This window comes from Zonotrichia leucophrys, chromosome Z, assembly GCF_028769735.1.
Source record: "Zonotrichia leucophrys gambelii isolate GWCS_2022_RI chromosome Z, RI_Zleu_2.0, whole genome shotgun sequence".
Lineage (NCBI taxonomy): Eukaryota > Metazoa > Chordata > Aves > Passeriformes > Passerellidae > Zonotrichia > Zonotrichia leucophrys.
This window is the reverse complement of record NC_088200.1, coordinates 53,236,252-53,246,968: the sequence shown is the minus strand read 5'-3', so window position 1 is coordinate 53,246,968 and position 10,717 is coordinate 53,236,252.

Below are 10,717 nucleotides of genomic sequence, written 5' to 3'. Positions count from 1 at the left end.
AAAAAAAACTGAGCCAAAAAAACCAAACCAAAACAGCTTATCAGTGTATGCTCCTTTTGGCCAACAAAAAGCAAAATAATTCTGGAAGCAAAATAATTCTAGTCTGTATTTTATTACTTTCTTTAAAATAATGGCAGATAGAACTATATGGTTATGAAAAATTAATAGTTAACGTATGGATCCTGCTCTTCCTGCTCATTTCTAAAAAATTCCTGATCTTGCAAAACTTCCCACTATTGCATTCATATTGTATTACTACCTGTTGAAAAAATGACAAAAATAATAGTTTACCACTTCTTGCAATTCAGAAGATGCAGCCAAAGTTGTTCAGTTAAATAATTATTTTCATATGCAAGCAATAATTAATATTCAACAGAGGAAAGGATCCACAAACAATCTGGAGTAAATTGACACAGTGATAAGCACTTGAACCAGTGATGAAATATTGAGCATTGAATGTAAATTTAATATTACTGTGAAGTAATTACATTTGTCAGCACACAATGATTTTTATTTTTAGTAAAGAGTTCTCATGAATTCTTATTATTTTATCTTTTCTTCTTCTTTCAGTATGCTGTCAGTTACTGGTCTTGGTCCTTATTCTGACAGAGTCTATGGCAAAGCCGTGGATGTGCCAATTCATTGTCTGGGGTTTTACACAATACAGTCACAAATTACTTTCTAGATGTTATCATATTCTGCAGAAATACCAGAAATGTTACAAAATTCCCTTGCTTTTAATATTTTTCCCATTGGTTACTAGTCCTGTTTCCCAATGGAAAATATTTTAATTTTTTGCTCATACACCCATTCAAATTCGTGAATACCTGCCACACTTATTTCACTAGTAATTTAACTGACATGTTTCACCTATCTTTGAAGCACATTTTCTAAGTAATGCACAAATTTATTTCATGTCATCAAGTGTGTCTAAAGTTTAACTCCACTAAAACTGCAAAGAGGGAGAGCAGAGCTTTGAAAATACATGGTGGGTGTTCCTTGTGAAGGACCTTGTGAAGGAATGCAGATTCTTCTGTAAGTTAACCAGATGTATTTGCAGTTTAAACAAAGAATTAAAACTCTTCTGTTTCCTATGATTTATCTTGGTTGAGTACACTATTTCCTAGTGGGTCATAGGGGTTATGAAACCATAAAGAAACTGAAGTTCGAAGGAGGAGCTGTTACTCAGTCTGCTATATTTATTTCATACTCAGATGACAACAAGCGGCCCACAATGGATCCCACAAGAGCATCTCTATTCTCAGATTCTCAGATCATGTTGCAGCTGGCCAGGAGAAGGGGCAGGGCAGGGATGCAGCACCAAAATCCACCCCAAAACTAAAATCAGCTTCTCAGCCTCCACACCTTGTGCTCTAAAAGCTGTGGATGACAGTGTCTGTCACATGGAAATTACCACTGTATTTGTATTAATTTCAGTAGAGAAAGCAACAAATAAGGAGAATTGGTGTTCTTTCATTAGGCATGTATGGCAAATTTTTTTTTTTTTTAATTATATCAGAGGAGAAAGGATGTTCTACATTGTCTTTCAAAGAGAGATGGGATGACCATTGAGGGGCTATTCATCCCAATGTACATCTGCTTTGCTGCCACTTCTGTTCAGTGTTATTGAAAAGATACTTTGTCTTTGGAATTTGCCTTCCTTCTTTACTGGCTCAGACCTTGCTTCTGACCAGGATGGTCCTAAAAAATTATTCTTGGCCTCTTTGTTACTTTTTAATTGCAATAAAATAATTCTGTATACTTAGGCACATGAATTTGATTCCAGATTTTCCCTGTAGGCTAGATGTCTCCTGTGCAGTGGGCTCATTCTAATAAAGTAGAAGTAGGAGGATTATAATTTCGGAGGTGAGGTAGACCCAAAGAAAATTGGAATACCAGAAAATTTAACATTTTACAGAACTTACTATTTCCCAGAATATTTAACATCAGTAAGGACTCCTAAAAGTATTTTCAAAAGAAAAGGCAATTTAGAGTGGTTGTGCTGAGCAATACCAATGAACATGGCCCTTTGGACCATCACAACAGTAGGTTCCACAAGGAGAGCAATAGCTTCTCCCTCAGTGATCTCATCAAATCTTTAACTCCTGATAAAAGCAACTTTACCTTGGGTAGATGACTTACATGCCTGTATAGAACACACTCTATAGCCACAGGGTTTCAGCTCTCTTTTTCTTCCTCTTGGACTAGTTTTGGCTGAGGTAGAATTAATTTTCTTTCACAGTCGCTGATATGGGTGTGTGTTTTTGATTTGTGCTGTGTAGGGATCTCTAGCTGGTCAGAGTGACCTCGAGATACTCTGGAAAGTCTCTTTTCTCAGCTCGGCGCTTGAAGAAAGAGTCAGAGTTCTTAATTTCTCAGTATCAAGGTTATTTTTTTGTATCTTATCTCTAAAATTCTTTCTCCTGTCTTGCCAAGGTCCACTCAGCAAGACAGTCAGAGGCACTCTGCCTTCCCCGGGGTAGTGTTATGTCTTTATACTAAAAACTACATGCACAATATTTACCATTACTTTGCAATACCTATCATCTATGTTAGACAGTGAGCTTCTACTCTAAACCAATCTAAAAGTGCCAACATCACAGCAGAGGATAGAGGCCAAAAATGAGAAGGAGAAAGGCAGGGCATGCTCAGACCCCTTCATCTTGCCTCCCTGAATCTCCATTCTAAAAACCCCAAAATCTTCTTTTTCACCTTGTGATAAATTCACTATCATTCTACTTAATTTGTCGTGGCTTGTAGATCTTCATCTAAGGTTGGTAACTTGCTCCATGGGACAAAATCAAAACCACAGGCATCTTGGGCTCTGTGCCAGGGTCTCTGAGCCCCCTGGCAGGGGTCTTGGCTGCTCAGGACAGCCAGAGGGATGTCCTGGGTCCTGACAGTGTTGAACAGTGTGCTGATAGTATAGAGATGGTTTTGTTATTGCTGAACAGGGCTTACACACAGTCAAGGCCTTTCTTGCTCCTCGTACTGCATGCTGGTGAGGAGGGTAGGAGTGCACAAGAAGCACAAGAAGCACGAGAGGCACGACAAGCTGGGAGCAAACAGTTGATCCCAACAGGCCCTACCAGGCCATACGGCATCACGCTCACTATGCAGAGCTGTGTGACGGGAGGAAGGCCAGGGACATTTGGGACAATGATGCTTGTCTTCCCAAGTCACTATCGTGTCACTGTCATGGCACTATCATGACACCATCACAGCTCTCCTGGAGATAGCAGAAGACCTGCCTGCTGTGGAAGGAACAGAATTCATTCCTTGAGAGGCTTTGCCTGCATGCACAGCTTCCACTTTACCTACCAACCCATTAATGTCCATTTCATTCCCGTGATTTTTTTCATTTGTACTTTCACTATCCTCTGCCCAATCCCATTGGTTGCAGGTGTGAGGAAGCAGCTGCTGTGGTACTTACTTGCCTGCTGGGGATAAGCCACAATACCTATTTAGTCCAGGCAGTCCTCTTTCCCACTACATGGAGAGAGACAAGATGTCCTCCACAATGAAAGGAGATGACCTGTACAAGCATGAGCACCACGCCCTTTTCTTCTGCAAACCTCGCACTGAATCAAGGCTTGCCTTTTAAAATGAAATTAAAACCCAACTGGAGCAACAAAGTCCAATACAGCACCAAGAGGAAGCAAGATAATCCCATAGAAACACGTCTGTAAGTGACCAAATAATAGTATCTTTATATGTAGCTCTAGGAAGTGCATGTTCATGTTCCAGCAAATGGTAAAACATTTTGTTAGCATACAGAGGCTGAATTACAGACAATGGCTTTTCTGGGGATGCCGAATGCAGAGAAAAAGTGAGTGTGTTTATTTATAGTGTTTATAATATTTCAGAAGGTTGAAAAAAACGAGGACAAAACCAGTAACATATCCTTGGAATTATCCTAATGATAAAATTTATTAGGTCACAGGTGAATCACTCAGAGCAAGTAGCAGTCAATATGAACCTTAGAAAAAGATTGGGGTAAAAGAAACAGTCTTAAATTCTGTCCTTTCTTTTTACTACCATAGCCATATTTGTCCATGGTTGCTCTCCTGTTTCTTTTGAAACTCAAATCTGAATTGAAGACTCCTTAATTCTGTAAATTTGTCCTTCACCTAATTGTTTCATCATCTTTTTGTTTGCCTAGTGAAAAAATCTGAGTACCATTTTGCAAAAGTACCAAGTTACCCCACCGTGGTAGAGAGCAATTTAAATTTGTTTATTATTTACTAGAAAACAGTTCAAAAGAATGTATTAATAATGTAGTAATCAGAGTGGTCAGTAGGCAACAACTCTGTTAAATCCTTTCCATGAAAGAAAAAAAAAAAATCCTATCAGTTATGTAACCATGCATAAAGCATGCCCACATTGTGGATCTGGAAAATACCATGAAAGCCAGATGGATACAAATTCAGAATTTCATTATGGTGGGACAGGGGGGCTGGCAGGCTGGAGGGAGGGTGGGGCTTGGACAGGGATGTGCATCTGTCTATCTCTTTTCCCTGCCTCTCCATGCTCTGGGAAAAGCCAGAAAAGTCAGTCAGCCACACCGCCTTTGCCACAGCCAAAGCACCCACTTTTCAGCTAGAAAATATTTATAGAGCAGAGAGAAAAATCAAAAGAGCACCATTTGTGGCATAAATAACTGATGTATAATGATGGCCTGTATGGTGATATGTGAGTGGATTCAAAAATGTGAGTCAAAAGTTGTTGGAGATTTTTTCAGAAATGGCTTAAAAGGCAGCTGTGAGGAGCAAATTCTCACAGCCTGTTTCTGTAAACAGCAGGAGTTCTCAGATTGTTTTTAATAACAAGTAAATCTCTTGTCCTTGGATAAGGTATGGGAAAGCAAAAGTAACAAACATGAAGGCCTTGAGAACCTTTCATACCAGGGTTCTCAGGCAGTTTTCTCATAACAGGTAAATATTCTATCTTTGGCTGTTTTGGGAAAGTAAAAGTAAGTTTTGAGAACACGAATCTTGGTATTGAAAACAAAAGGAGGGGTTGGTCTGTAATCTCTGGCCTATTGTGACCTCGGATTTTGCAATATGCATGAACTTAGTTAACACGGTTATAAAAAGTGACTGATTGAATCAATAAACGGAGTCGATGCTGACCAACAAAGGTGGGTCGTTTCCCTTCACTTCAATAAAAAGTTATATTAAACTTCAGTGTTATGGTATGGCCTTCAATGCCTGTGTATTAAGACATAGTTCTGCATCTCTCAGAAGTTACCATGTCTAAACATCGTTGGGTCCATTCGATTACACAGCACCACTTTTAACTATTTATGGAAGACAAATTGTCTAATTTTAAAGGATCATTTGTAATCAAGAAAACATATTGTTCTGCACTATGTAAATGTAGGAGATAATGTATTGTTAAATGCCAGCTAGTAGTTAAAACTGTATTCTGTTTACTGTTGTGATTTGTTTTAACATGTAGGTTGTGTTTCCTTAGAAGCTTGAAATTAGTGCTCTTCTACTGGGTCCTAATATGAGTTAGGTTAGGAAAGCAAACTTTCATATCAACATCATTTTCAGCAAGAGATCTTTAAATTACATTCAGTGCCAATTAGAGTTTGTAATTCAACGGAAATTTTTAACAGTCATTTGTAGAGACAGTAATAGTCATCCTTTTCTCCCACAAATATGGCTTATGGTTTGAAATATCACTAAAACACGTATGTTAGAGCATCAGAAGTTCAACCAGTAAGTTTGAATAGGGGCAAGTTTAGCTTGTATTTTTAATTTCAAATACATGGAAACATGTGCAAGTTCAGTTTTCCAAATGCTAGGGACCAAACTTGTTATTGGTTTAGTTTGTAATAAATTTGTCCTGAAGTTTTCCAGTTTGTTTTCAATAACACTGTATTTTGTGTGGTCACAATGCAAGAGAGAGATAAACCTGTAAGTTACAATAAGAGACTCCTAGGAAATGTTTTGCTTTTCAGTTCTCTAATTCAAACTTTATTTGAACTATAGCAAAGTAACTAATACCCGTGTATCCAAATTCCTCTAGTATACAACTGTAGCAACTTTTTTTTGTTCTTGAGGTTGCAGGAAATGTACAAAGCATATAAAGTGAAAACTGTATTTCTCTATGTGCTTTAATACTGTTTTATTAAATAGGTGTTAATTTTTCAAAGTCTATCATGTCTTCCAAACTTTCAGCACAGGGTGAAAATCTATTTCCTTTGGATACATCGGTGCATACTCCCATGGTTCTCATGCTCAAGATGTGTTTAGTTTCTAAAATATGGTGTTATTTATGTATTCTTTGGAGAAGGTTTCCATAAAAATAAAATTTTAAAAAGAGATGAAATGCCTTGTTCGATGAAAGCTTTCTTGAGCATTCATTTGAAGATAGCTTTGCTGAGAAAAAAAAAACAAGAAGTGTTCTCATCTCAGTCTCAAAAGGAACAACAACAGAAACCTATTGACTTCTGCTTTCATTGGCATGATTGGCTTTGCATATGGGAAGTAAAACTGAAATGAAACTAAGTCTGAATTGCACCATGATGTGAGAAAGTCAGAAAGCAACTGAATGGTAAAAATCCCCTGCACGAGATGATGGTGTCTACAGACTTTGCTTTTAATTCATTGTCTGTGGGAAAAGAGGCCATATTCCCATTAGAATTGTAATGCAATTTGTAAATTGTAAATGTTCAATATTTGAGAGTATTTAAGTAGAGAGAAGTTAAGTAGCCTTTAGCTTAGATTTGCTCATTGAATGGACATGGGCACTTACTGACCTATAGTTCACTTCACCTTTGATGAAGCGCCTATTTAAAAAAAATAAATTCATGGGTACCACTCCTCTTCTCTTATCCTATGACTTTGTACAGGATTATAAATAGAAAACCTCCAAATTAGTGGGAACAGGTCAGCTTTCCTTATTCTTGGAATGTCATATTTCCAACTAGCAAAAGTAGAACTTCCCAGATGCACCAAAAGCTGGGAAAGGTTTCGGTGTTTATTGGCACATCCATAGAGCTGGCTTTCAAAGACAGACAAATGAAGGAACCTGAATGGGTGTTCTTTCTGGGAATAACACTGGCCAATGATCTTCAGTGAAAATTACATATCAAATGTCTTCCCTTCAGTTTTTTCCTTTTGAATAATAAGAGTATCAGACATAAACAATTTCTGTTGCTATAGTTGAATGAGATATGAATAGCATAAATATTTTTATAAGACTTTCTACAACAACATACTAACAAGAAAATTTTTATTATTTAACACCCAGGGATAATATCACACAAACACTTGGTCTTGGATTACAAACTAGTGAATGTTCAGATGTAATTCAGCTTTTCTGTCTCAGTGTAATACTTTCTCTCCAATGGAGGCAACAGCTGGAGCACTGTGTCCAGTTCTGATCTCCAAAGTACCAGAGAGACATGGAGCTCTTAGAGCAGGTCCAATGAAGAGCAAGGAGGATGATTAAGGACTGGAGCACCACTGTGAGGACAGGCTGAGGGTACTGGGCCTATTCAGTCTTGAGAAGCGAAAACTGAGAGGGGATTTCTTTCCCTAATTCCAAAATTCTCAGCTGAAATGCCAGAGGAAATAGAGTTTAGACTTTGTTAAAAATAAAAACAGAAAAAAAGAGAAAGGCAACTCTGAGACGGTATTTTTGATGCTGTTTTTTCTTTTAAACTTATGTTATATTGCTTAGACTTTTGCTCTTTTGCTTCTACCTCAATTAAAGAGAAGATCCTGGGAAATCCTAGTAACAATTCATAATTATTTTCATCTCTCTTCACCCACCTCTGTGTAGAAAGCGAAGGGAGACGACCCATCCTCTGATCAGCATCGAACTCGGATTTATTGATCCACCAGGCACATTTTATAACAGTGTTAATTAAGTTCATACATATCGCAAAACCCGAGCTCATCATAGGTTACAGATTACACATTAATCCCTCCTTTTGATTTCAATATCTGTGGTTTGTTATTGAAACCAAGATTTGTTTTCTCACCCTGATATGAGGTTCTCAAGGCCTTCATGTTTGTCACTTTTGCTTTCCCAAAACTTATCCAAGGACAAGATATTTACTTGTTATTAAAAAACAACCTGAGAACTTCTGCTGTTTACATAAACGTGCCTGAGAACTTTGTTGTTTACAGAAACAGGCTGTGAGAATTTGCTCCTCACAGCTGCCTTTTACTTTTCCATCAGCTGTATATTTTCATGGCCTTTTTTACCTTCAAGCCATATCTGAGCAAAATTCTCCAACACCTCTACAGCTAAACTTTGGAGAAATAATACATGCAAGGTTTCTTTCTTCAGGAATTACAGTTTCCATGTTACTGGACTTTTTCTGGCATTTGGACATACTGTGATAAAATAGAAAAATCCCCACCTGGCAACAGAGGTTGCCAAGTTGGCAGCAGTGTGGCAGGATAATCTTGCTTCACTGCATTTTTTTATCTTTTATTTCATCTTGCACAGAGAAGGAGGGTATCTGCCAGATGAATTACTTTCTGGATTTTTTTTTTTGTTAGCTTTTATATTTCCAGATATGGGGAAAAACAGACTGGATTTAGTCATTTATGAATCACAAATGTGTTTTCCATCAAAAATGATGGCGCATTTATTTTATGAAAAATCTGAAGCATGGATGAATAAGAATCTTAGTAGTCTATAAATTACTTTAATGCCATATGGACAATATGATTAGTATAGCAAGCAATCTCAAAGGGAGATTAATAATGAGATATTCATTGAAAAAAAAAAAGCCAAACCTGTAAAAACAACAAAATAACCGATCTAGAAAGTTGAATGCCTCTCAAAAGTGTTGATAGTTTTTGTGAAACTATTCATTTGTTTCTTAACATCTTCAAGCATTCTTGGAAGGGATTATGCCTGGAAGGGACATGGAAGATCTCATAGAATATGAGGATGATAATTTTAATTTTTTAAAATTCTGCTTTATTTCAGTGACTGAGAAAATAAAAGCTTTGACTTACTGCATTGGTTGCAATGGTTCTTTTTTTGCCTTCTGTAAATAAGAATTCTTCATGGGCTTGAAAAGGGCAAGTCTTGTTTCAGCACTATATGTGTCTTCTTTGTTTTAATGAGCCTGCGCATTCAAACACATAATCTGATACTTTGATGTGTACTCTACTTGAGACAATGCTAACCAATGCAGCTTACAGGATTGCAGATTAAAGATTTTCCATTTTATGAACAGTTGAAAAATTTTTTTATGGAGAGCAGTAAAAGCTAGAGTACATTAATTTCTTGTTCGTTCCTACTAAAACTCATTTTCTGTTACCTATATTTAGTTACAGTAGGTTATTAAATATAATTATCTAGTAATTTTGAAAGTCAGTTTGCTATGGAAAAGTAATGTAGAATGACAATTTTTTTAAAATGTACAGATTTAAATGCACTATCTAAAACTTCAGAAAAAAATAAAAGCTGTACCACATTCATTCCCCAACGTACATGAAATGCTTCTGTGTATATTACATGAAGTATTATTGATACCTAAAGAGACAGAAAATTATTAATATCCAGGTGTTTTTTCATTTTCCTGTGCTTTGTTTTCAGAAGATGTGTGATGGTTTCCAGCATTCACAATACTCTTCTGCCTATCTGAAGAATAGATGGTCAGGTCATTTTATAAATTTGTATGTAACTACAAAGACGAGACAATTCACTTAACTCAGAACCAGGAAGATAAATGTTCAAGATCTTCAGGTTCAAACGTTCCTGCTTCCTCATTCACTGCTACTTGAGCATCTGAGAGAAAGGCAATTGCTTTTTCCATGTTTGGTAATATCAGGGCTTGGTGAAATAACTACTGCTTAAAATGTCACCTTCAAGTACAAATCAAACATGTTATTTAATTCAGGATTTCTAGTCAATTGTTCAGACTGCAAAATAATGTAACATCCAGATTCACCTATTCTAAAAGCACAACTTTTTGAGGATTTAGGGTGAGAATAGCCATAAAAAATTTCAAAATTACCTGAGGAGTTATCTCACAAATATTTTTTCAGACGTCACTAACTGATAATCAAGAAATATACCGATAATGTAGGTAGCAATATTTCATCTAGATAAATATCAGCTTGCTGTTTTGGTTTGATGCCATGCAGTATTACTATCAGAATTTTTTTTCAAGATAAAACACAAAAAACCCTCAGAAAACCCAAAAAAACACAAAACAAAACAAACCTCCTAGCTTCCCAAAAAACAAAAAGACCCAAACAAACAAAAAAAAACCCCAAACCAAAACCAAACCAACAAAACCCCACAAACACACAAAACAAACAACAACAAACCCCCAACCAAACAAAAAACCCCCAAAACCAAACCAAAACAAAGAAACAATGAAACAAAAAAAAACCTTTCACAAAAGCAGGGGAAAAATAAAAAAGGACAATCTACGCCATTTAGACAAAATTGAGATTTTTGCACTGGTTAGACAGGTCCAAATTCTAGATGAGGTAATTCAATCTGACTAGATGAGTTGTCTTCCTAAATTTAGATTCACATTTCTGGACAGCATGAGATGTGGTTGACATGTCCCACTACAAGAGAAGCATATCACTTGTATGTGGTGGGAACAAATTCAGTCAGCAATATATTCTCCTGGGATTATTGTCAGTGACAGAATATGCGCTTCTAACAACTGTCATGCTCTTGGAAGAATGCTCTTATGCAATCCTTTAAATTTGAGTTTTAA